The sequence below is a fragment of the Ranitomeya imitator genome, chromosome 4 (genome assembly GCF_032444005.1).
Source record: "Ranitomeya imitator isolate aRanImi1 chromosome 4, aRanImi1.pri, whole genome shotgun sequence".
Lineage (NCBI taxonomy): Eukaryota > Metazoa > Chordata > Amphibia > Anura > Dendrobatidae > Ranitomeya > Ranitomeya imitator.
Window position 1 is genome coordinate 397,869,938 of NC_091285.1, and position 27,593 is coordinate 397,897,530.

At 41.9% G+C, this 27,593-nt stretch overlaps 1 protein-coding gene across 5 annotated transcripts in view; it reads left to right on the forward strand.

Annotated features, from left to right (window-relative positions):
* IL15RA (interleukin 15 receptor subunit alpha) overlaps positions 1–27,593 on the forward strand; it is a 122,413-nt gene that overhangs the window by 18,093 nt on the left and 76,727 nt on the right. Inside the window, exon 2 of one of the 5 annotated variants that reach the window (XM_069765321.1) lies at positions 13,776–13,861. The exons of the other annotated variants lie outside the window; for them this stretch is intronic. The gene's annotated coding sequence lies outside the window, so the exon portion shown is untranslated. The remainder of the gene's footprint in view (positions 1–13,775; positions 13,862–27,593) is intronic. 5 annotated transcript variants of the gene reach the window in all.

A 27,593-nucleotide genomic window follows, 5' to 3' on the forward strand; every position in this document is an offset into this window, starting at 1 on the left:
TTGACTTGGTGATGGATCCTATTTAACCCCTTAAGCCCCGAGGGTGGTTTGCACGTTAATGACCGAGCCAATTTTTACAATTCTGACCACTGTCCCTTTATGAGGTTATAACTTTGGAACTCTTTAACGGATATTGGCGATTCTGACAATGTTTTCTCGTGATATATTGTACTTCATGATAGTGGTAAAATTTATTCGATATAACGTGCGTTTATTTGTGAAAAAACTAAAATTTGGCAAAAATTTTGAAAATTTTGCAAATTTCCAAATTTGACTTTTTATGCCCTTGAATCACAGAGATATGTCACACAAAATAATTAATAAGTAACATTTCCCACATGTCTCCTTTACATCAGCACAATTTTGGAACCAACATTTTTTTTATTAGGGAGTTATAAAGGTTAAAAGTTGACCAGCAATTTCTCCTTTTTACAACACCAATATTTTTTAGGGACCACATCACATTTGAAGTCATTTTGAGGGGTCTATATAATAGAAAATAACCAAGTGTAACACCATTCTAAAAACTGCACCCCTCAAGCTGTTCAAAACCACATTCAAGAAGTTTATTAACCCTTCAGGTGTTTTACAGGAATTTTTGGAATGTTTAAATACAAATGAACATTTAACTTTTTTTCACAAAAAATTTACTTCAGCTCCGATTTGTTTTATTTTACCAAGGGTAACAGGAGAAAATGGACGCCAAAAGTTGTTGTACAATTTGTCCTGAGTACGCCGATACCCCATATGTGGGAGGAAACCACTGTTTGGGCGCATGGCAGAGCACGGAAGGGAAGGAGCGCCATTTGACTTTTCAATGCAAAATTGACTGTAATTGAGATGGGACGCCATGTTGCGTTTGGAGAGCCCCTGATGTGCCTAAACATTGAAACCCCCCACAAGTGACACCATTTTGGAAAGTAGACCCCTTAAGGAACTTATCTAGATGTGTGGTGAGCACTTTGACCCAACAAGTGCTTCACAGAAGTTTATAATGCAGAGCCGTAAAAATAAAAAATCATATTTTTTCACAAAAATGATCTTTTCGCCCCCAATTTTTTATTTTCCCAAGGGTAAGAGAAGAAATTTGACCCCAAAAGTTGTTGCCCAATATGTCCTGAGTACGCTGATACCCAATATGTGGGGGTAAACGACTGTTTGGGCGCATGGCAGAGCTCGGAAGGGAAGGAGCGCCGTTTGACTTTTCAATGCAAAATTGACTGGAATTGAGATGGTACACCATGTCGCGTTTAGAGAGCCCCTGATGTGCCTAAACATTAAAACCCCCACAAGTGACACCATTTTGGAAAGTAGACCCCCTAAGGAACTTATCTAGATGTGTTGTGAGAACTTTGAATCCCCAAGTGTTTTACTACAGTTTATAACGCAGAGCCGTGAAAATAAAAATTCCTTTTTTTTTCACAAAAATGATTTTTTAGCCCCCAGTTTTGTATTTTCACAAGGGTAACAGAATAAATTGGACCCCAAAAGTTGTTGTCCAATTTGTTCTGAGTATGCTGATACCCCATATGTGGGGGGGAACCACTGTTAGGGTGCATGGCAGAGCTCGGAAGGGAAGGAGCGCCATTTGGAATGCAGACTTAGATGGATTGGTCTGTAGGCGTCACGTTGCATTTGCAGAGCCCCTGATGTACCTAAACAGTAGAAACCCCCCACAAGTGACCCCATATTGGAAACCAGACCTCCCAAGGAACTTATCTAGATGTGCTGTGAGAACTTTGAACCCCCAAGTGTTTCACTACAGTTTACAACGCAGAGCCGTGAAAATAAAAAATCTTTTTTTCCCACAAAAATTATTTTTAGCTTCCCAAATTTTTATTTTCCCAAGGGTAACAAGAGAACTTGGACCCCAAAAGTTGTTGTCCAATTTGTCCCGAGTACACTGATACCCCATATGTTGGGGTAAACCCCTGTTTGGGCGCATGGGAGAGCTCGGAAGGGAAGTAGCACTGTTTTACTTTTTCAACGCAGAGTTGGCTGGAATTGAGATCGGACGCCATGTCGCGTTTGGAGAGCCCCTGATGTGCCTAAACAATGGAAACCCCCAATTCTAACTGAAACCCTAATCCAAACACACCCCTAACCCTAATCCCAACAGTAACCCTAACCACACCCTTAACCGTGATACACCCCTAACTCTAATCCAAACCCTAATCCCAACCTTAAATGTAATCCAAACCCTAACTTTAGCCCCAACCCTAACTTTAGCCCCAACCCTAACCCTAACTTTAGCCCCAACCCTAACTCTAACTTTAGCCCCAACCCTAACCCTGACTTTAGCTTCAACCCTAGCCCCAACCCTAACCCTAACCCTAGCCCTAACCCTAGCCCTAACCCTAACCCTAGCCCTAACCCTAGCCCTAACGGGAAAATAGAAATAAATACATTTTTTTTTATTTTATTATTTTTCCCTAACTAAGGGGGTGATGAAGAGGGGTTTGATTTACTTTTATAGCGTTTTTTATAGAGGATTTTTATGATTAGCAGCTGTCACACTAAAAGACGCTTTTTATAGCAAAAAAGTTTTTGCGTCTCCACATTTTGAGACCTATAATTTTTCCATATTTTGGTCCACAGAGTCATGTGAGGTCTTGTTTTTTTGCGGGACGAGTTGACGCTTTTATTGGTAACATTTTCTGACACGTGACAGTTTTTGATCGCTTTTTATTCCGATTTTTGTGAGGCAGAATGACCAAAAACCAGCTATTCATGAATTTCTTTTGGGGGAGGCACTTGGTAAAATTGATAAAGCAGTTTTATTCTTCGGGTCAGTATGTTTAACGCGATACCTCATTTATATTTTTTTATGTTTTGGCGCTTTTATACGGTAAAAACTATTTTATAGAAAAAATAATTATTTTGGCATCGCTTTATTCTCAGGACTATAACATTTTTATTTTTTTGCTGATGATGCTGTATGGCGGCTCTTTTTTTGCGGGATAAGATGACGTTTTCAGTGGTACCATGGTTATTTATATTCGTCTTTTTGATCGCATGTTATTCCACTTTTTGTTCGGCAGTATGATAATAAAGCGTTGTTTTTTGCCTCGTTTTTTTTTTCTTACGGTGTTTACTGAAGGGGTTAACTAGTAGGACAGTTTTATAGGTGGGGTCGTTACGGACGCGGTGATACTAAATATGTGTACTTTTATTGTATTTTTTATTTAGGTAAAGAAATGTATTTATGGGAATAATTTTTTTTTTCTTTATTTAGGAATTTTTTTTTCTATTTTTTTTTACACATGTGGAAATTTTTTTTTTTACTTTTTTACTTTGTCCCAGGGGGGACATCACAGATCGCTGATCTGACAGTTTGCACAGCACTCTGTCAGATCAGCAATCTGACTTAGAGCAGTGCAGGCTTACCAAGTGCCGTCTCTGAGCAGGCACTTGGTAAGCCGGCTCTGAGCAAGCACTTGGTAAGCCACCTCCCTCCCTGCAGGACCCGGATGCCGCGGCCATTTTGGATCCGGGCCTTGCTGCAGGGAGGAAGGTAGGAGACCCTCGCACATCGCGTTGCTGCGGGGGTCTCAGGGAAGCCCGCAGGGAGCCCCCTCCCTGCGCGATGCTTCCCTGCACCACCGGCACACTGCGATCATGTTTGATCGCGGTGTGCCGGGGGTTAATCTGCCAGGTCCGTGACCGCTCCTGGCACATAGTGCCGGATGTCAGCTGCGATAGGCAGCTGACACCCGGCTGCGATTGGCCGTGCTCCCCCCGTGAGAGCGGCCGATCGCATATGACGTACTATCCCGTCACTGGTAATTAAGTCCCAGGGCACCTTGACGGGATAGTACGTCATATGGGATTAAGGGGTTAAAGAGCAAACTTTGGAATTCAATAATCCTTAGGAATTAACAAAAATATGATGGTATGTGTCTTTTTGGCATAAGAATTGTTATATATTGGTATACTTTTATCCAGAGCTCTATCAAAAAACATACTTGGTCACACTTTCCAATACAAAAAAGTACACATGGCAAAGGCGTAACTATAGTAGGTGCAGGGTTTGCAATAGCACCTGGGCCCTGGTGCTTATGGAGGCTCAATAGGTCCGTTTGGCCCATATGAAAAGTACATTATTAATAAAGATCTTTGATTGCTCCCTGTTGGATACTTAGCTTTGTAGCCCATAAGCTTCAAGTTATGATACTGACACATCGTATACATTTTTTTCTATGGAAATCAACAGTTGAATATGCCTGGGCTGTACACCTTTCCAAAAAATGATCCGACTGAATGTGCTTAAAATATAATTGCACTAAATTATAAAGCATCTCTATCACTTTTTTTTAGATAAATATTGTGCCTTGTGAAAGTATTCGGCCCCATGGAACTTTTCAACCTTTTCCCACATATCATGCTTCAAACATAAAGATAACAAATGTAAATTTTTGGTGAAGAATCAACAAGTGGAACACAATTGTGAAATTGAACGTAAATTATTTTATTTATTTTAAATTTTTGTGGACATTCAAAAAAACTGAAAAGTGGGGCGTGCAATATCATTTGGCCCCTTTAAATTAATTTGTTGCACCACCTTTTGCTGCGATTACAGCTGCAAGTCACTTGGGGTATGTCTCTATCAGTTTTGTACATCGAGAGACTGAAATTCTCGCCCATTCTTCCTTGGCAAACAGCTCGAGCTCAGTGAGGTTTGATGGAGATCGTTTGTGAACAGCAGTTTTCAGCTCTTTCCACAGATTTTCAATTGGATTGAGGTCTGGACTTTGACTTGGCAATTCCAACACCTGGATACGTTTATTTGTGAACCATTCCATTGTAGATTTTGCTTTATATTTGGGATCATTGTCTTGGAAGACAAATCTCTGTCCCAGTCTCCAGTCTTTTGCAGACTCCAACAGGTTTTCTTCAAGAATGGTCCTGTATTTGGCTTCATCAATCTTCCCATCAATTTTAACCATCTTCTCAGACCCTGAAGAAGAGCAGGCCCAAACCATGATGCTGCCACCACCATGTTTGACAGTGGGGATGGTGTGTTCAGGGTGATGAGCTGTGTTGCCTTTATGCCAAACATATCGTTTGGCATTGTTGCCAAAAAATTTGATTTTGGTTTCATCTGACCAGAGCACCTTCTTCCACATGTTTGGTATGTCTCCCAGGTGGCTTGTTGCAAACTTTAAACAACACTTTTTATGGATATCTTTGAGAAGTGACTTTTTTCTTGCCACTCTTCCATAAAGGCCAGATTTGTGCAGTGTACGACTGATTGTTGTCCTATGGACAGACTGTCCCACCTCAGCTATAGATCTCTTCAGTTCATTCAGAGTGATCATGGGCCTCTTGGCTGCATCTCTGATCAGTCTTCTCCTTGTTTGAGATGAAAGTTTAGAGGGACGGCCGGGTCTTGGTAGATTTGCAGTGGTATGATACTCCTTCCATTTCAATATGATCACTTGCACAGTGCTCCTTGGGATGTTTAAAGTTTTGGAAATCATTTTGTATCCAGATTCGGCTTTAAACTTTTCACAACAGTATCACGGACCTGCCTGTTGTGTTCCTTGGTCTTCATGATTATATTTATCATCATTAGGCATTTAGGACAACATTGGATCATTCAGAGATCCACAATGAACTTCTGGAGTGAGTTTGCTGCACTGAAAGTAAAGGGGCCGAATAATATTGCACACCCCACTTTTCAGTTTTTGAATTTCCACAAAAATTTAAAATAACCAATAAATCAACTTCACAATTGTGTTCGACTTGTTGTTGATTCTTCATCTTGACCAAATATTTACATTTGGGCCAAATACTTTTGCAAGGCACTGTACATATATAGACAAAGTATTAGCTTATTTTGGAAGTTTTTCTGCCACTTTTCTAAGCAGGTTCTAGCTAGATTTCTTTTTTGTTTAGGCCATGTCCTTCAGCATAACTGGTTGTCCTCTGCCCTCATACTGAATCTGCATATTCTTCCTACAGTGTCTCAGTTTTATGTTTGAAACAATTTTTAATTGGAAATATTTTTGGAACATTGGATACTAAGGGAATGTTACAGCTGTAATGTTTGTAATCACTACTTTTGAGGTTTATAGAGAGGAGGAATTTCATTTGTGCTGCCCTGGTCTGGTAACCAATGTGGACCCCAGACCAGGAAAGCACAAATCAAATTGCTCATCTCTTGTTATAATGTTTGTTTGTTTTTTGTTCTTGTTAGGATTTCTATCATTGATGTGAGGAATAATAGGGGAAGTGTGCCGAATATTCCGGCTTAACAGGTCTGACAGAACTGCAGTTTGGAGGAAGTGCTTAATCTTTTGCAACATCTGAAAAATAACTACTGGTAAATTATTGGATTAACATTTAGTGCAAATCCCTTATAACCTTAAGGTACCGTCACACTAAGCGACGCTGCAGCGATACCACCAACGATCCGGATCGCTGCAGCGTCGCTGTTTGGTCGCTGGAGAGCTGTCACACAGACAGCTCTCCAGCGACCAAAGATCCCGAAGTCCCCGGGTAACCAGGGTAAACATCGGGTTACTAAGCACAGGGCCGCGCTTAGTAACCCGATGTTTACCCTGGTTACCATTGTTAAAGTAAAAAAAACAACCACTACATACTTACCTACCGCTGTCTGTCCCCGGCGCTGTGCTTCTCTGCTCTGGCTGTGAGCGCCGGGCAGCCGGAAAGCAGAGCGGTGACGTCACCGCTCTGCTTTCCGGCTGCTGTGCTCACAGCCAGAGCAGAGGAGCACAGCGCCGGGGACAGACAGCGGTAGGTAAGTATGTAGTGGTTGTTTTTTTACTTTAACGATGGTAACCAGGGTAAACATTGGGTTACTAAGCGCGGCCCTGCGCTTAGTAACCCGATGTTTACCCTGGTTACCAGCGAAGAAATCGCTGAATCGGCGTCACACACGCCGATTCAGCGATGTCAGCGGGAGATCCAGCGACGAAACAAAGTTCTGGACTTTCTTCCCCGACCAGCGACATCACAGCAGGGGCCTGATCGCTGCTGCCTGTCACACTGAACGATATCGCTAGCGAGGACGCTGCAACGTCACGGATCACTAGCGATGTCGTCTAGTGTGACGGTACCTTTAGTGTCCTTAACAGTACTTTTCCACAACAGATGAAAAAAACACAGCGACATCCCCTGTAGCTAAAAATGTGCTTAAGGCTGATGTCACACTAGCAGTATTTTGTCAGTATTTTACATCAGTATTTGTAAGCCAAAACCAGGAGTGGAACAAATAGAGGAAAAGTATAATAGAAACATACGCACCACTTCTGCATTTATCACCCACTCCTGGTTTTGGCTTACAAATACTGATGAAATACTGACCAAATACTGCTAGTGTGACGGCAGCCTAAGGGTTGCAAAAGATTAAGTCTATGATCATATCGTCACCTTTAATTGACATGCTACGGATTTCACATCTGTGACGTTGGTTCATTTACATTATGGATTGTGTCCTAAGAATGGGAATGAAATTGAAAAAAATCTCATACAAATGCTGGTATTGTTACATGCACCAGATTTACGGCATACAGACACAAAATTCACCCAGCGGGAAAATAACATTAACCAGTTTAAAACCAAAACAACTTACCTCCATTATTAACCAGTCACATATTCGTTTTTCTTTCCTACATGTGTTTTTAAGAACTGTTGAAATTTGTCTCATTCAGATATTCAGGTCATTTTTTTTTATCGTGGCGCATAGGACTTTTTATGTCAGTGTCATATTTTCTTTACTTTTTGCTAAAATCGAGCAGTATCAGTAGAAAATAAGGGAAATAAGTGTGAGTTTTTCACATTTTGTATGACCATTACAACACATTTCAAAATTTGTTCCCCATTTTCTAACAAGTATTTTTATATAGCGTACACATTTTTTGTAGGGCAAGACTAGTGACAGCAATTTGTATTTGCTGTGGCATTTTTATTACATTTTTCACTTATTTAATTTTCATTTATTTTAGACACTGTGCCCCTATAGTATGCCTCTATAAGGTAATAAAAGACCTATGGGGGGGTTGTAATATTTGAAAATGCTTATTTTCATCTTACCATCTTCATTCTCTTGTAACTGAGGCTGGTATATTGGCTACAGATACAAGGGAAACGCAAGTTCTCTGGGTCTCTTATGACCAGGCTCGGACTGGCCCATAGGGGAACAGGGGAATCCCCCGGTGGGCCTCTGTGCAGACACGGGCCCCCAACCCCAATATATGGGTATTATATGGCATAATTTACATGATTTACTCTGTACAGAAAAAAGCAGCATCTCATGATTCATTAACCAAACTGCCCAGTTTATTATTATATAGAGATATAGGTAAATTTGTGAACAAGGGTAATGTAATATTTGTATGCTGGTGAAAAGTGGGCACCCCAAGGTCATTATTACTGGTGGGCCCTTGGCACCCCAGTCTGACACTGCTTATGACAGAGTAGCTCCTGTTTATTTTTATTATTATACATTTTTATAGCGCCATTTATTCCATGGCGCTTTACATGTGAATAAGGGGCAAATATAGACAAATATATTAAACATGAGCAAAAAACAAGGCACACGGGTACATAAGGAGGGAGGACCCTGCCCGCGGGGGCTCACGGTCTGCAGGGGATGGGTGATGAAACACTAGGAGAGGGTAGGGCAGGTTGTGTGGGGGTTCAGTAAGTTTACACTATATACAAAGCGATCACATGACCACTGTGTATAGAAGAGGAAGCACTGTCACCACCGAGCTTGTTCAGCCCTGTGTATACAGCAATAGAGAAGACATGGACGATCATTACCCGCAGCTTCACAGCTATATAATCGCATGTACTGTAGCTGCACTACTGTGCTGTAACGTTTTAAAACGTCACTGCAGAATAGGAGCTGGACTGCCACGGCATATAAAGTCTATGAACGGTCTGGAAGCAGTTAAAGTGGTTTTGTTTACTTCCTCAGGAGGAACACAACGCTTCCCTGCCTCCCAGCATCATGCCTTCCCATGGAGGATGCACTACTCCTTGATTAACAGTTAGTACCAGCATCATTGTAATGCTGATGGCCCAAACTGTGTGGTCTCCGGAGGCACTCAGTGACAAGTTCTACTGTGAATAGCTTGTAAGCACTGCACTCCTGCCTAGCAGATCAGGCATCGCTTCACAGTTCAGCCCTGCATGATTGACTCACAGAGTGTTGAGAATACGTGCTTTGGAGCAGTCACATTCAAAAAGTTTGAGGATATCTTAAAGCCCCCGTCACACACAGCGAGATCGCTAGCGAGATCGCTGCTGAGTCACAAGTTTTGTGACGCAACAGCGATCTCAGTAGCGATCTCGCTGTGTGTGACACGTAGCAGCGATCAGGCCCCTGCTGTGAGATCGCTGGTCGTGTCGGAATGGCCTGGACCATTTTTTGATCGTTGAGGTCCCGCTGGGTAGCACACATTGCTGTGTTTGACACCTTACCAATGACCTCGCTGACAGGACGTCCCATTGAATCATCATGAAATAGCATCGTTCTACAGGTCGCTACAGTTCACCGCATCGCTGCTGCGTCGTCGTTGGGGAGATCGCACTGTGTGACATCTCACCAGCGACCACATAGCGACGCTTGAGCGATCCCTGACAGGTCGTATTGTTGTCGGAATCGCTCAAGCGTCGCTATGTGTGACGGGGCCTTAAGTGAATCACTGTTGAGTCATCCACTCACTATGTTGTTGGTGTAGAGAACTGCTTTGTTCTGAGAAGTTACAACCCTCAAATTACACTAGTTAGAAGACCTTACGTGACATTCGGTCTGTTAACCTGAGCTGAACTATTTATTAGAAGTCTGCAAAAATAGTTTTGGAGTACATGTATACTGTTGCATGACATTAGCAGACGTGTCAATGCATATTGGGTGATTATTGTGGCGATTTCTCTGATAAACTCTCAGAAAATTAATAAAGGCTGAATTTCTTTATGTTATTTTGGGTTATTGAAATTGTTATACTTGTATGACCATTTACGTCCCTATACTGTGAAACAACATCTTAACCTCGTCACCACCTATAACTGATACTGTAGGTACGTCATAGGTCGCGTGCCACCCTTTGATGCAGGCTCCAGAGCTGAGCCTGCATCTTTTCTGGCACATAAAAGTGGATTTGATTAACTGTCATGTGCCCCTAACAGCCGCTGGTGGAATCGCGATACACCCACAGGTGTTAACATGTTAAATGCTGCTATCAATCTCTAACAGCGGCATTTAACATGATCGCGCTGAGAGCGCAACACAAACCCTGCCATTTGGCGTCCCTGTCACCTGATTGCGGGCCGTCAATTGGTTGACATGACAATCGGGGGTCTGCATGAAACCCTCATGCTTGTCATTGCTGATCTGCTATGAACACAACAACTATTGAAGCAAGTAAAAAGTATTAAAAGAAAGTTTTAAAAAAGTATAATAGCTCGAATCACCCCCTTTTTGCCCATTCAAAATAAAAGAATTAAAAAATACACATAGTTGATATCGCGTTCAGAAATGACCGATTTATCAAAATATAAAAATAATTAATCCGATGGGTAAACAGCGTAACAAGGAAAAAATCAAAACACCAGAATTAGGTTTTTTTGGTTGCCACAACATTGCAATAAAACGCAAATTTGTGAAATTGCATTTTTTTGCAGTTTCCCACACTTAGAATTTTTTTCCGTTTTCACATGATAAAATGAATGGTGTCATTCAAAAGTGCAACTTATCCTGCAAAAAATCAGGCCCTCATACGGCTATATTGTCGGAAAGCTAAAAAAGCTATGGCTCTTTTGAAAACAAAAAAAAGGAAAATGGCCATAACGTAAAGGGGTTAAACTAAATGTCCACATAAGACTAAGCGAGCACCACTTAGACCACAGCTTGTGTTGACATGAAACACCTCTGAACCTAGAATGACGTAAACTTATGTCATTAAATTGATATTGGTGCCAATAAAACTTTATTGGTTTCTCCAAAAAAACATGAACAAAAAAAAGTTCTATTTGTTAAAATGTGGCGACTTAAGCATAACATTTCTTCCATGGCACATTTTTATTGTGCAAAGTACTGAAATTGAAAAAAAAAAGCATTACGCAGTAAATGGGACAACACAATCAATGACAATGTGTAAGCATTGCTCATGTGGCCTTATCCTTGCTAAATTGCCTTATTATGCAAGCACAGTGACTCGGTGGTTAACAACCATTGTGGTTAATAATAATAATAGCAAATACCTCCAGTTAGACATGTAGCATAGTTTTTCTTATTTCTTTCTGCAGGCATTGCAGGACCTTAGGTAACCATGGTTATGACCAATTAAGTAGTGAGAGTTAGTAAGCTAGTTGGCATTAACTCTAACTCTCCCTATTGTCTGACAGAAGACAATAACACAATACACTTGTTCTTCAAGGGGGAACATGGGCAGTATGTCCGTCTCCTTACACATCTGCCAGGAGTTTCTGCATTTTCCTCCACTCCATTTGTGTGGAAGTACTCCAGTTTCCTCCCACATTCCAAAGATATCCTGATAAGGAACTTTATAAGGATTGCGAGCCCTAATGGGGACAGTGATGATAATGACTATAAAGTACTGTGGAATATTATGGCGCTATATAAATGAGTAAAATAAATCAAAACATGCTAATCCACTAGGATCAAAACATTTCTCCATCTTCTCCATTCTGTCAGTCTGTAAAAATCGTACCACAGTGGGATTTCATCAGAGTGTGGTGTGATGTTTTCCATCCATTGACTTGCATGGCCGAGTGCAGTCTGACTTAAGGATTCAAATCATGCATGTTACAGGTTAGGTTCAAGGAAAAAAAAATCGGACATATGCACGGTCTCATAGAATAACATTGGTCTGTGTGCAATCTGATGTTTTGTTGCCCCTAAAATACAGTCGTCTGCACAAGCTCTTAGAAGAAAATGTTAAGACAATTTACTATAATTTCCAATTTTTGGGATGGACTACAACGCATAGAGAGGCCCAGACACACCATGATTATGTTGACGCCGCAGTGATTTAAGATTCCAAAGCCTTGGTATACACCAGGGGTCTCAAACCCGGCTGAGTATATGGGCCGCATATAGTAACAATTTGAACTTGGGGTCCGCATTCTTTGAAGGACAAAGTGACAATTTTAGTGATGCTATTTTTTAATAAATACCTTTTGGACATTTTTGTCGTGTTTTTTTTAAATTTTTTACAGCTTGGGTTGTTATGGATGTGGCGATAACAAATGTGCACTCATGTTATAGCTATGTCCCCATATTGTAGTTATGTTCCCAACCAGGTCCCCATATTGTAGTCAAGTCCTCATCCAGGTTCCCATATTGTAGATCTGTCTCTATCCAGGTCCCCATATTGTAGTTATGTCCCCATCCAGTTTCTCATATTGTAGTCATGTCCCCATATCCAGGTCCCCATATTGTAGTAATGTCCCCATATCCAGGTATCCATATTTTAGTTATGTCCCCATCCAGGCCCCCATATTGCAGATATGTCTCCATCCAGGTCCCCATATTGTAGTCATGTTCCAATAGCCAAGTCCCCATATTGTTGTCAAGTCCCCATCCAGGTCCTCATATTGTAGTTATGTCCCTAGGTTTGATAAGAGGAAAACAGAAAAAAGTAAAGCAAAAAATGTGGTCAATTCTGTACTAATATCCTCCCATCCTGGTATATACTGTATATGTGCCCAGTCCAGGTATGCATGGCCCCTTCATCCCTATCCTGGTATGCATGTCCCCCTCATCCCTACCATGGTATGCATGGCCCCTCATCCCCATCCTGGTATGCATGGCCCCCTCAGAGTACAATGCAATTCCCCCTCATAGAGTACAATGCAGCTCCCTAGTGCAATGCCCCCTCATAGAGTATAATTCAACACCCCCTCAGAGTATAGTGCAATGCCCCCTCATAGAGTATAATGTAGGGCCCCTGATAGAGTATAATGCAGTGCCCCCTCATAGAGTATAATACAGCCCCTTCATAGAGTATGATATAGCCCCCTCACAGAGTATAAATCAGTCCCTCACACACACACACACACACACACAGTATAATGCACCCCCACACACAAACAGTATAATGCAGCCCGCCCACACACACAGTATAATGCAGCCCCCCACACACACAGTATAATGCAGCCCCCCACACACACAGTATAATGCAGCCCCCCACACAGTATAATTCAGACCCCACTACACACAAACACACACATACACACACTTCTTACCTCTCCCTGTTCCCTCACTTATCGGGCTTCTGCAGCTCATCTCATCAGCTCTACTGGCACAGCATGGCGCACAATGATGTGAGGCCATCATGCGTGTGCTGAGTCAGAAGCAGAGGAGGAATGATGGGAGAGGGAGTGTCATCTGACGCACTCTCCTTCATCACTATTTTCAACTGTATCGGCGTCTATGATGCCAGTAAGTTGAATGCGGGTGGGGGGAGGCGGCTCGACGCCGGGCCCCATAGCAGCTTGGTCTGCCAGCCCCTAACTCTGGCCCTGCCTGTGGGCCGCATAAAGCAGCCTCAGGGGCACCATGTTTGAGACCCCTGCTATAGGCCCTAATTTGAAGTTGAAAGTGTGTCTATATATTGTTGGTTATAGTTGGTGGCTCGTTTTTCTTCAAGTCCTATCTGAGCAGTGCAAGGAGCTGTCATGACTGTTTGAATTCTTGGCGTATTATATTTTTATTTATATTTCAGGCTTGTAAATGTATTCTGAGCAACTTGCTGAGAGTTGTCTTTATACTTTACCAGGTGAAACTGCTGTACAGTCAAGAAGGCAAGCTACAGTATTTTCCAAATGCCATGCACTGCCAGCATAGAGCTTTAAGAAAATAGTGGTAAGTAGATAATTATACTTTTCCCAACATTTACTCTATAATACTATGTACAAAACAGCAAACCTAATGCGTCATAGTCAGAAAGTGTCCAATATTTTACACATAGGTATTAAGTCCTTTCTGAGTAAATGTGTAAATAGAAATATGCCATTCCGTTACTATACACTGTGTTCCAAATTATTATGCAAATTGGATTTAAGTGTCATAAAGATTTAATTGTTTTGTTTTTCAAATAAACTCATGGATGGTATTGTGTCTCAGAGCTCAATGGATCACTGAAATCAATCTTAACCCCTTCATGACCATGGGATTTTTCGTTTTTCCGTGTTCGTTTTTCACTCCCCTCCTTCCCAGAACCATAACATTTTTATTTTTCCGTCAATTTGGCCATTTGAGGGCTTATTTTTTGCAGGACGAGTTGTACTTTTGAATGACATCATTGGTTTTAGCATGTCGTGTACTAGAAAACGGGAAAAAAATTCCAAGTGCGGTGAAATTGCAAAAAAAGTGCAGTCCCACACTTGTTTTTTGTTTGGCTTTTTTGCTAGGTTCACTAAATGCTAAAACTGACTTAACATTATGATTCTCCAGGTCAGTACGAGTTCGTAGACACCTAACATGACTAGGTTATTTTTTATCTAAGTGGTGAAAAAAAATTCCAAACTTTGCTAAAAAAAATAAAAAATTGCGCCATTTTCCGATACTCGTAGCGTCTCCATTTTTCGTGATCTGGGGTCGGTTGAGGGCTTATTTTTTGCGTGCCAAGATGACATTTTTAATGATAGCATTTTGGTGCAGATACGTTGTTTTGATCGCCCGTTATTGCATTTTAATGCAATGTCGTGGCGACCAAAAAAAGTAATTCTGGTGTTTCGAATTTTTTTCCCGCTACGCTGTTTAGCAATCAGGTTAATGCTTTTTTTTAATTGATAGATCGGGCGATTCTGAGCGCGGCGATACCAAATATGTGTAGATTTGATATTATTTTTATTGATTTATTTTGATTGGGGCGAAAGGGGGGTGATTTAAACTTTTATATTTTTTTATTTTTTTCACATTTTTTTCTACTTTTTTTTCACTTTTGCCATGCTTCAATAGCCTCCATGAGAGGCTAGAAGCAGGCACAGCACGATCGCCTCTGCTACATAGCAGCGATCTGCTGATCGCTGCTATGTAGCAGAAATGCAGGTGTGCTGTGAGCGCCGTCCACAGGGTGGCGCTCACAGCCATCGGCGATCAGTAACCATAGAGGTCTCAAGGACCTCTATGGTTACAATGGAGACGCATCGCCGACCCCCGATCATGTGACGGGGTCGGCGATGCCGTCATTTCCGGCCGCCCAGCCGAAAGCGGTAGTTAAATGCCGCTGTCTGTGTTTGACAGCGGCATTTAACTAGTTAATAGGTGCGGGCAGATCGCGTTTCTGCCCGCGCCTATTACGGGCACATGTCAGCTGTTCAAAACAGCTGACATGTCCCGGCTTTGATGCGGGCTCACCGCGGAGCCCTGCATCAAAGTAGGGGATCTGACCTTGGACGTACTATCCCGTCCAAGGTCAGATAGGGGTTAAACACATGTGATAATTAGTTTTCCAGGTGATTCTAATTAAAGGACAACTACTTAAAGATTATGTTCCACATTATTAAGCAGGCCACAGTTTTCAAGTAATATGGGAACTAAAAAGGATCTCTCTGCTGCTGAAAAGCATTAAATAGTGCAATGCCTTGGACAAGGTATGAAAACATTAGATATTCCACGAAAACTTAAGAGTGGTCATCATACTGTGAAGAGATTTGTGACTGAAACAGAGCACAGACAGAGTTCATGCAGATAAAGGCATAATGAGGAAGGTTTCTGCCAGACAAATTCATGGGATTAAGAGAGCAGTTGCCAAAATACCATTACAAAGCAGCAAACAGTTATTTGAAGCTGCTGGTGCCTCTGGAGTCCCTCGAACCTCAAGGTGTAGGATCCTTCAAAGGGTTGCTGTGGTGCATAAACCTAATATTCAGCCACCCTTAAACAGTGTTAACAAGCAGAAATGGTTAAAGTGGGCCCAGACATACATGAACACTAATTTCCAAATAGCCTTGTTTACTGATGAGTGTCAAGCAACCCTGGATGGTCCAGATGGATGGAGTAGTGGATGGTTGGTGGATTGCCACCATGTCCCAACAAGGCTGCAACATCAGCAAGGAGGTGGAGGAGTCACAATTTGGGTCAGAATCATGGGGAAACAGCTGGTAGGACGCTTTAAGGTTCCTGAAGGCGTGAAAATGACCTCTGCAAAGTATTTAGAGTTTCTGACTGACAACTTTCTGCCATGGTCTAAAAAGCAGAAACGTGCCTTCAGGAGTAAAATCATCTTCATGCATGACAATGCACCATCTCATGCTGCAAAGAATACCTCAGAGTCATTGGCTGCTATGGGCATAAAAGGAGATAAACTCATGGTGTAGCCACCATCCTCTCCTGACCTCAACCGTACAGAGCATGGGCAGACATACCGCCTGTTCAACCTGTGCAACCGCACAGGGGCCCAGAGCGGGAGGGGGCCCCAACGGGCATACAAAGCAATGAGGTGAATGACAGCCGGCAGCAGTATTACTGCTAACAGGAGAAGCAGGGGGGCCCGATCTGCTGCACGCATGTGATATGACAGTTAAACGGACCCCCCTCCTCACCTGCTAGCATATATTATGCTGTCACGGGTGGCAGACGCTCGACCAGGAAGAGAGGACGGAGGGGGAGGGCCTCTCAGTCACAGTGAGTCACTGAAGCTTGCTCAGGACCTGTGATGAGGTCACAGGAGGGGAGGAGTCAAGAGTCACATGATCAGGGGCCTCCGTGTATTGCAGGACTCTGCTGTTCTGTCAAGGTGCTAGATGGTAAGGTTATGTGTGGGGTCGGAGTTGTTTATAGTGTGGATGTAGTAGAGCCGTGTGTGTGTATACGAGGTGTACGGAGCAGAGCCGTGTGTGTGTATGAGGTGTTCAGAACGGAGCCGTGATGGAGCATCATGTGTGGCCATTATACAGTATGGAGCATCATGTAGGGCCATTATACAGTATGGAGCATCATGTGTGGCCATTATTCAGTATGGAGCATCATGTGTGGCCATTATACAGTATGGAGCATCATGTGTGGCCATTATACAGTATGGAGCATCATGTAGGGCCATTATACAGTATGGAGCATCATGTGTGGCCATTATACAGTATGGAGCATCATGTGTGGCCATTATACAGTATGGAGCAGTGTGTGGCCATTATACAGTATGGGGCATCATGTGTGGCCATTATACAATATGGAGCACTGTGTGGCCATATTTTTTGTTTATAATTATTGTTTATGAAACAGTGCGATCAGCAATGGTAAATGGCTGTGGTTGGGATGTGGATATGGGTGTGACTAGTTGTGAAATGGGTGTGCTCAGAGGCATGGCTTAAAATTTGCCGTGGTTCGCTGCGCATGCTGCAAACTTTATCGCTCTTTCCCCTCTTCAAAAGTTGGGAGGTATGATTTAACTGCGCCCCTACTTGTATATGTTTGAGGAAAAGGTGTGTGTAAATGGGTGTGGCTTAAAAATGGCTGTGGTTTTCCTACACAAACACAGAACCTGTTGTTAAAAATTTGAATCCCACCCCTACCTATATGCTTACATAACTTTGTTGCGCTATGGAGGGGGGGCCCGGGAAGATTTCTTGCACAGGGGCCCTCTGCAGTCTGTGTCCGCCCCTGGTACAGAGAACCTTTGAAGTATCATCCAGCAAAAGATCTATGAGGGTGGGAGGCAGTTCACATCAAAACAGCAGCTCTGGGAGGGAAGAAATACAAGCAGAAACTCTCCAAAAACTCACAAGTTTGATGGATGCAAGAATTGTGAAGGCGATATCAAAGAAAGGTTCCTATGTTAACATGTAATTTGGCCTGTTAGGAGGTTTTGGAGTTAAATAGCTGTTTTGTTCAGTGAATGTGACCTCCTAATGCTGCAAATTCCACAAATGAGCATTTTCAGTTCTTTAAAACATATCAAATGTTTAGAAAATCTACTGTGCCTAATAATTTGGAACAGTGCATTTTGAGTTTTTATTTATTTTGGAGATTATACTGTTATCATTGGGAGGTTTCTTCAATAAAATTTGATGTATAATCTAACGGATGATGACTTTTATTAGACTGTCTGTCATTTGCACCGACCATTTAGGAAAATCCGAGAAAAATATCATTTGCATAATAATTTGAAACATAGTGTACATCTGCATCAGCTACAAGAGGAACAGTACAGTCATCATTTTCTCTTAGCTTTAATCCCATAATTTGCCCATAAACATCTCTCTAAAATACTGGAAAATGTTTCTATAGACGAAAATTATGTTCATTTACCAATTTATGTTGTTTATTAGTGATAACAGCAGTATTTTCGTTGTTATATGTATGTCCTTTTTACCCCGTGCGTTTTGATTCCGTCTTATCTCAAAGTGCAATTTTGTATCTGATAAGTTAAAGCCCGAGGAATCTTTTATTTCCCTAAGTAGTTCATTTTAAGCATAATTCTGTGAGCTTTGCCTTCATAAAACCCATTTTGCCTGCCAACACGTTATGTTCTTCTCATACAATGATGTGCACTGGGAGCAATGTTCTCCCAACCATCTGTACAACCTGTATAGGGATAATGATGACATTCGTCTACGTGGACAGCATATCCCACAGATCTATTACTTTACTTATTATTTTACTTAATCCATTTACGCATTTTGTAGTCTCAATGAAAAACATCACTAACATTTTTTTATATTCAGATCATATTAGCGTTCGTGACAAATTTCTCCATGAACTTTGACACAGTTCATAAACTGTAACTGAAAACTTTAAGAAAGAGAGGGAGGACGGGAGAGAATTGTTTTTTCTCCAGAAGGGAGTGCCCTTTGTTGAATGTTCTTTTCGTGAAGCACGACATAGTAAGCAAATAATAAATACATTTATCTTACTCTTACCAAAAAAAAAAGAGATTGCTCTTGTCCATTACTAATTTCGTTGCTCTTTTTTTTAACCTATTCCAAGTCATCCTTTGTATGATCCAAGACCTATAACTGAACTGCATATTACTAATTTCTTGTAAGGCAGTAAAACCATATCCCTGTCTTAGGCCGGGGTCACACTTGCGAGTGCAAAGCGAGAAACTCGCACGAGTCTCATATTAATACCCGACACTGCCGCCGGCACTCGGGACCGGAGCGTGCGGCTGCATGTATTTCAATGCAGCTTTATAGGGTTATACAAAGCAGGAGGACTATATTGCACGAGATAACTAGTCCACAAGTTATAGCTAGTACAGAAACCATTCATATGACATCTGAGAAACTGTATTTGACCTTGTAGAATTTTAGAATGATTGATTTATAAAATACAGATGGTATGTGAAGAAAAAATGGACTCGTGTTCTTTAGTGTGCTGGATACGATTTTCATCCAGTCTTGGTCTGTGTCTGTTTTTACTATCATCATGTATTCTTCTCTTCTTGTATGTGACACAAAATTGATGAAAGTTTCCCAAGCATCTCCGAGCATTAAGAGATAAACACAGTTTACATCTGTGTGCAGCTTATTTTGTAAATCTCCACGGAAAAGAAAAATAACAGACGTATGAAAAGGCTCAGACTAAAATAAATGTTTTCTATCTGTGAAAAAAAAAGAATGCATACGGGAATCAGATGTTTGGATGGGGCCGAGACACAGAGGATTACGTTGCACACTGTTTTTTTTAACCCTACTCTCATAGTTTTGCTCCTCGTAGAATATAAAACAAACGCAGATTATTAAAATCCATATACATAAATTTACATTTTTTTGCAGGTTGAGTCTCATTTGTCAGTGTGCTATAAATCACATTCACCAGATAACTAGAAAGACTGGAACTATGCCAATGCACCTTAGATACTTAGATAGAAATGTCTATTCATCCAACAGCTATCCCTACTCTCCCATAAGCATGAATGCTCAGCTCTGATCAACATTAGCTTTGCCCTAGTTTCTTGCCATTATGACAAATTAGAGAACATACAAATATAATCAAAACATTTACATTAATAATCAAACTAAACACTTTGATGACTCTTGGGTGCACTGCATGTAGCTGCAGAACTCTAGTTAACGTTACTTGCCTTCCTTTTTATATAGTAACCTTGCTAAGTTTTGCGTCACCAGTGACCCACTCAGCATTGTCATTCTATAGGTGTCCTACATGCTACTCTGTGGCCTTTTTTTATATATTTAAACAATTTGGGTGGATATATTTGCATCCTCAGTCCCACCTCGAAATTTATAGTTTATCCATCTTCATACCATTTTGCAAATTTGTTAAGTTGTTTGAAATTTTTAAGAACTAAAGCTGATTGCTAAGGTTTGTGTTTATGAATGCTTTTTGCTATCTTTACTACTACTTTTTTGTGACTGCCTCAAGAGGGCGGACACTGCCAAAAATGAGATTAGACAGAGGTGACTCAGTTGCCTTCATTAACCCCTTAGTGACAGAGCCAATTTGGTACTTAATGACCGAGCCAATTTTTACAATTCTGACTACTGTCACTTTATGAGGTTATAACTCTGGAACGCTTTAACGGATCCCACTGATTCTGAGAATGTTTTTTCATGACATATTGTACTTCATGTTAGTGGCAAAATTTCTTCGATATTACTTGTGACTATTTATGAAAAAAAATGGAAATGTGGCAAAAAAATTTAAAATTTTGCAATTTTCAAACTTTGAATTTTTATGCCCTTAAATCAGAGAGATATGTCACACAAAATAGTTCATAAATAATATTTCCCACATGTCTACTTTACATCGGCACAATCTTGGAAACAACATTTTTTTTTGTTAGGAAGTTATAAGGGTTAAAAGTTGACCAGCGATTTCTCATTTTTACAACAAAATTTACAAAACTATTTTTTTAGGGACATCTCACATTTAAAGTCACTTTGAGCGGTGTACATGACAGAAAATACCCAAACTTGACACCATTCTAAAAACTACACCCCTCAAGGTGCTCAAAACCACATTCAAGAAGTTTATTAACCCTTTACGTGCTTCACAGGAACTTAAACAATGTGGAAGGAAAAAATAAACATTTAACTTTTTTGCAAACATTTTACTTCAGAACCAATTTTTTTTATTTTCACAAGTGTAAAAAGAGAAAATGAACAACAAATTTTGTTGTGCAATTTCTCCTGAATATGCCTATACCCCATATGTGGGGGTAAACCACTGTTTGGGTGCACGGCAAGGCTTGGAAGAGAAGGAGTTCCATTTTACTTTTTCAATGCAGAATTGGCTGGAATTGAGATCGGACGCCATGTCGCGTTTGGAGAGCCCCTGATGTGCCTAAACAGTAGAAACCCCCCACAAGTGACACCATTTTGGAAACTAGACCCTTTAAGGAACTTGTCTAGATGTGTGGTGAGCACTGTAAACCCCCAGGTGCTTCACAGAAGTTTATAACGTAGAGCCATGAAACTAAAAAATCGCATTTTCTCTACAAAAATGAAGTTTTCGCCCCCAAATTTTTATTTTCACAAGGGTAACAGGAGAAATTAGATACACGAAAGCTGTTGTGCAATTTGTCCTGACTACGCCGATACCCCATATGTGGGGGTAAACAACAGTTTGGGCGCATGGCAGAGCTTGGAAGAGAAGGAGTTTTGTTTGACTTTTTCAATGCTGATTTGGCTGGAATTGAGATCAAACGCCATGCTGCGTTTGGAGAGCCCCTGATGTGCCTAAACAGTGGAAACCCCCCACAAGTGACAGCATTTTGGAAACTAGTCCCATTAAGGAGCTTATCTAGATGTGTGGTGAGCACTTTGAACCCCCAAGTGCTTCACAGAAATTTATAACATAGAGTCGTGAAAATAAAAAATCCTTTTTTTTCCTCAAAAATGATTTTTTAGCCCGCAATTTTTTATTTTCTCAAAGGTAACAGGAGAAATTGGACAACAAAAATTGTTGACCAGTTTGTCCTGAGTACGCTGATACCCCATATATGGGGGGACCACTGTTTGGGCACACATCAGGGCTCGGAAGGGAAGTAGTGACGTTTTAAAATGCAGATTTTGATGGAATGGTCTGCAGTCGTCATGTTGCATTTGCAGAGCTCCTGATGTACCTAAACAGTAGAAACCCCCCACAAGTGACCCCATTTTTGAAACTAGACCCCCCCAAAGAGCTTATCTAGATGTGTGGTAAGCACTATGAACCCCCAACTGCTTCACAGAAGTTTATAATGTAGAGCCATGAGAATAAAAAATCATATTTTTTCCACAAAAATGGTCTTTTCACCCCAAAATTTTTACTTTCACAAGGGTAACAAGATAAATTAGACCCCAAAATTTATTGTGCAATTTATCCTGAGTATGCTGATACCCCATATGTGGGGGGGACTACTGTTTGGGCGCATGGCAGAGCTCAGAAGGGAAGGAGAGCAGTTTTGGAATGCAAACTTTGTTAGAATATCCTGCGGGTGTTATGTTGCATTTGCAGAGCCCCTGATGTACCCAAACAGTAGAAACCCCCCACAAGTGACCCCATTTTGGAAACTAGACCCCCCCAAGGAACTTATCTAGATGTGTGGTGAGCTGTTGTGAATTCCGCTCTTGGGCTCCCTCCGGTGGTTGTAAGTGGCACTTTTGTAAGTTCTGCTCTTGGGCTCCCTCTTGTGGTTTCGAGTGGTATGGCTGCTCCTTGGAGTTAGCTGTCTTCAGCTGCTTCCACTGATCGTCTTTTCTGCTCGGCTATTTTTGCCTGGTTCTGTCCTTCAGCCTGTGCCACTTGTAAATGTTACTGGTTGGATTCACATCTCTTTGGAGTTCCCTGTTATCCTGACCAGTTCTGCAAAGCTAAGTTTTTGCTTGCTCTTTTCTGTTCAGTTTGTGGACTTATCCGTTCAGTGCTTCTATGTTTGTCCAGCGTTATCAGTATTAATTCTGTCTTGCTGGAAGCTCTGGGAAGCAGATTTACCCTCCACACCTTTAGTCAGGTGTGGAGATTTTTAGTAAACTCTGCGTGGATTTTTGTAGTGTTTTATGCTGACCGCACAGTATTCCATCCTGTCCTATCTATCAAGCTAGACTGGCCTCCTGTGCTCATCCTGGTTTCATTCTGTGTATGTCTTTTCCCTCTCCACTCACAGTCATTATTTGTGGGGGGCTAATCTATCCTTTGGGGATTTTCTCTGAGGCAAGATAGTTTTCCTGCTTCTATCTTTAGGGGTAGTTAGCTCTTAGGCTGTGACGAGATGCCTAGGGAGAGTTAGGAGCATTCCACGGCTACTTCTAGTGTTGTGTTTAGCTTAGGGACTGCGGTCAGTACAGTTACCACTTCCTTCAGAGCTCGTTCCATGTTGCTCCTAAACCACCGTACCATAACAGTGAGCACTTTGAACGCCCAAGTGCTTCACAGAAGTTTACAATGCAGAGTTGTGAAAATAAAAACATTTTTTTCCACAAAATGATTTTTTTATCCCCCAATTTTTTATTTTCCCAAGGGTAACAGGAGAAACTGGACCCTAAAATTTGTTGTCCAATTTGTCCTGAGTATGCTGATACCCCATATGTGGGGGGACCACTGTTTGGGCACTCATCAGGGCTCGGAAGGGAAGTAGTGACGTTTTAAAATGCAGACTTTGATGGAATGGTCTGCGCGTGTCATGTTGCATTTTCAGAGCCCCTGATGTACCTAAACAGTAGAAACCCCCCACAAGTGACCCTATTTTGGAAACTAGACCCCCCAAGGATTTTATCTAGATATGTGGTGAGCATTTTGAATGGCCAAGTGCTTCACAGAAGTTTGACGCAGAGCCGTGAAAATAAAAAATCATTTTTTTTCCACAAAAATTATTTTTTAGCCCCCAATTTTTTTGTATTTTTGCATGGGTAACAGGAGAAACTGGACCCCAAAAGTTGTTGTCCAATTAGTCCTGAGTATGCTGATACCCCATATGTGGGGGTAAACCACTGTTTGGGCGCACGGCAGAGCTCAGAAGGGAGGGAGCACCATTTGACTTTTTGAGCGCAAAATTGGCTGTCGCGTTTCGAGACCCCTTGATGTACCTAAACAATGGAAACCCCCCAATTCTAATTCCAACCCTAACCCCAGCACACCCCTAACCCTAATCCCAACCTGATCCATAATCTTAATCACAACCCTTACCATAATCCTAATCACAACCCTAACCCCAAAACACCCCTAACCCTAATCCCAACCCTAACCATAACCCTAATCAAAACCCTATGCCCAACACACCCCTAATGATAAACTCAACCCTAACCTCAAACCTAACCCTAACCCCAACCCTAATCCCAATACACCCCTAACACTAATCCCAACCCTAACCTTAACCCTAATCCCAAACCTAACCCTAATCCCAAACATAACTGCAGCGCCCCAGAGACCTGGTCGTTGCAGTAGTATCGCTCTGCCACTAAGGGGAGTGATGGTACGTCTGATGGCACTAAAGGAGTTCATCTGACCAGGTATCACCAGCACACATTACACTTCACACTCCAGCCACTAGGGGGAGCAAAAGGTTTTATTTATTAGGCCACTCCTCACACTGGTAAAACTAGGGGTTGGATAGGAGGTTAGTCAGAAGCTGACTGGTTTGGATTCAGGCAACATCCCGTGGCAGGGGGTGTTGCAGGGAGAAGAGTCAGGGGGGTCCCTGTCAGGCGTGGGAACCTGGGAGGTACCTAGCAACAAGAACAGAACCCGTGGCGGCATCCTAAGAAAGAGACACGAAGCGAAGGATATTGTGGACAGTGAGAAACGAGATCAAGCACAAAGGAGAGCCAGTAGGAGTCGTGCCCGGAGAACGGCAACATCCTACTGAGGCGCCTAGCCTGTGGCCGGAACACCGAGGAAGTAACTGACTCTATGCCTTACTTCAAATTCCACAGGACAGTTAATTATAGGTTGGCTGTCTACCTTACATCACCTAAGCAGACATAGGGGGCAACGCGTGGAGAGGGGCGTCTCTAGGGTCCCGGAAGAACTCCGAGCCTACCAGTCAAACGGGTGCGTCCCAGCCATAACATACCTGGGGGATGGAGAACTAGAAAGAACTGGAACGAATTAGAAAGAACGAGAATAGAAGTTGTGAGGACTATCCCGAATGCTCAGCAGGGAAGCACTACAACACACAGGCGCTAGTGGTAGGCAACAATTTCCACCTGTAAAGGGAACTCTGGATGTGCTTTCGGCCCGCCGATCTCAGACAGCCCTGTTAACTGTGCTCTGGATTGAGGATCCTGAAGTCTTCAGTAAAGAGGTAAAGAGACTGCAACCTTGTGTCCTCGTTATTGTCTGCACCCCACACCATCACCATCCATCATACTGGGAAGCCCTGGGGACATACTCCACCTGTGGGAAGGTATACCATCTAGCTGCCATCACATCACCCCAGTGGACCCCAAGCAGCGTCGGTCACCCTGACCGAATACCACAGGTGGCGTCACTAAACCTTGACAGACTTGTATCACCTTTCATTGGACGCCCCTTAGTAGGGTCACGGACCGGGTCCAGCCACCATGACATCCCCAGAACTGAGCCAGCAGAGGACCGGTACCGAGTAACCCATGGCCCTGCGTCTGGGGGCGCTCCACTTCAGTGCGCATGCGCTGGGGCTCTTTGACCTTTTACGGCACCTGCGCACTACATTACTTTGCTCTGCCCTCAACAGGACAGAGAAGTATGCATGCACAGGATTGTGGTGTTGAGGTGATGCATCATCCACACGAAGCAAGCAGGAGGGTGGCATCGCAAGAAGAAGGGAGGCGCAGGACCAAGAAGAGCGACACCCACAGGACCGGACCGCCCCGCAGGTATGTATAGTAAAAGTTATTTTTCTTCTTTTGGGGCAGATGTACAGCATTATAGAATTTATACAGGTTCCCGTTAAAGATAATGAAACAATTAAAGCAAAATAAGATGACTCTGCTAGTGAGAGCTTACAATCTACAATGAGGTGGGGGGAGACACAAAGTACAGGGCTTATTTACAATGATGGTCCAACCATCTGGAGGGAATGAGGGATAGATAAAGGCTACATGCATTAGTCACCAACCAATATTTGTGGTACTTTTGGGAGCGATGGAGTTTGATGGAGGGTTATTTTCAGATAAACAGTGAATGAACTGTACTGTATATAAAAGGACTTTGTATAGGGAACATGATAGGTTGCCCTAAACAGATGTGTTTATAGGGAGCGCCTAAAACTGTATGAGTTGTGGTTAATTCAAATTTATTGGGATAGAGCATTCCAGAGGGTTGGCGCACCTTGGGAGAAGTCTTAGAGCCGGGAGTGGGAGGTACGGTTTACTGCAGAGGTTAGTCAAAAGTCACTTGTGTAGCGTAACGAGATGGTAGGCCGATAAACAGAAATGAGGGAGAAGATGTAGGGGGTGCCGCACTGTGAAGAGATTTGTGGGTGAGAACAATGTTATAAGGGGTCTTTGGCAAGTCCATTTCCTTATTAATCTGAGGCTGGTTTCAGACAGTTATATTTCATGGTCTCTATATGGGTATCCTGGCCCTAACTGTTGTTTTTGATTTTTCGGTCAAGTTTTCTATTTTAATATTGAATGCCAAGTAGATGATTGTAGAATATCAGTTGTGAATTTTTGACACTGCATGAAACTACATAAGTAATAAAAATATAGTAATAAAAAAAATAGCAGCACAGTCTTCATCAGTGGTGCAATCACTCTTAGAACAGTATAAAAGAACAAAAATAGAGACATTACTCAAGGGGTTCAAGTGAAAAAATGTGGAGTTTTATTCACCCATGGACATTTCAGATTCTCAACTGACACTTTTTCAAGAACATAGTAATAAACTAATAAACATTAATCTAAATGACACTTCATACCAACATTGTTTTGTTGCATGTCATTCTGGATATAAACAATTGGGTAATGTTTTTTTTTCAGTTGTTAACTTTTATGGGACGCTAATACAAACAATAGAATAAAAACTGAAACTAGAAGGCAGTATTATTCCTGTAGGGACAATTTGAAAACTGATGGCATTTTTTCAGACATTTTGTCCCAAATGAGCATGCTACAGGTTGGGCCATGAAAAACAGAATCCTATTTTCCTTGTGTGTCCTATATAGGACATTACCTTTAGGATATCATTCAGCAAAGCTAGACAAGTGTCAAAAATGCCCAACTTATCCTTCCCTGCTAATCAGGTAGTATCCTTAGCCATGAGCAGTAGTGTTGAGCGTGAGTGTATCCAGCGTGCCATATATTATTCAATAAAAAACTGGGATAGTGGTGACCTATGTAGGCACACTAGGGCACGCTATTAGTAGAAGCAAGTGTTGCAGTTGGATCCGAGCCCTGGAGCCTAGGAGAGGCCAAAATGTTTCACTGGTGCATATGAATAGCTCAAACATTAAAAAGCCAGGATAGTTGGGGCCCTGTTGGAGAATTTGAATTGGGGCCTACAAGCTTGAAATTGCTTAAACCTATGATAGGAAGAGTCTAGCCCCCCAAAATACAATAAATAATGAGTGCTATTCAGCACAATCCAAATAGATACATAACTATAGATAATCCAAAAATGACTACTTGTGACAATAAAGGATAACATAATAAATTAAATCTATATAAATTTGCATCACATACAAGAATTAGAAAAACATGTAAGACACAATAAAATACATGAATAATAA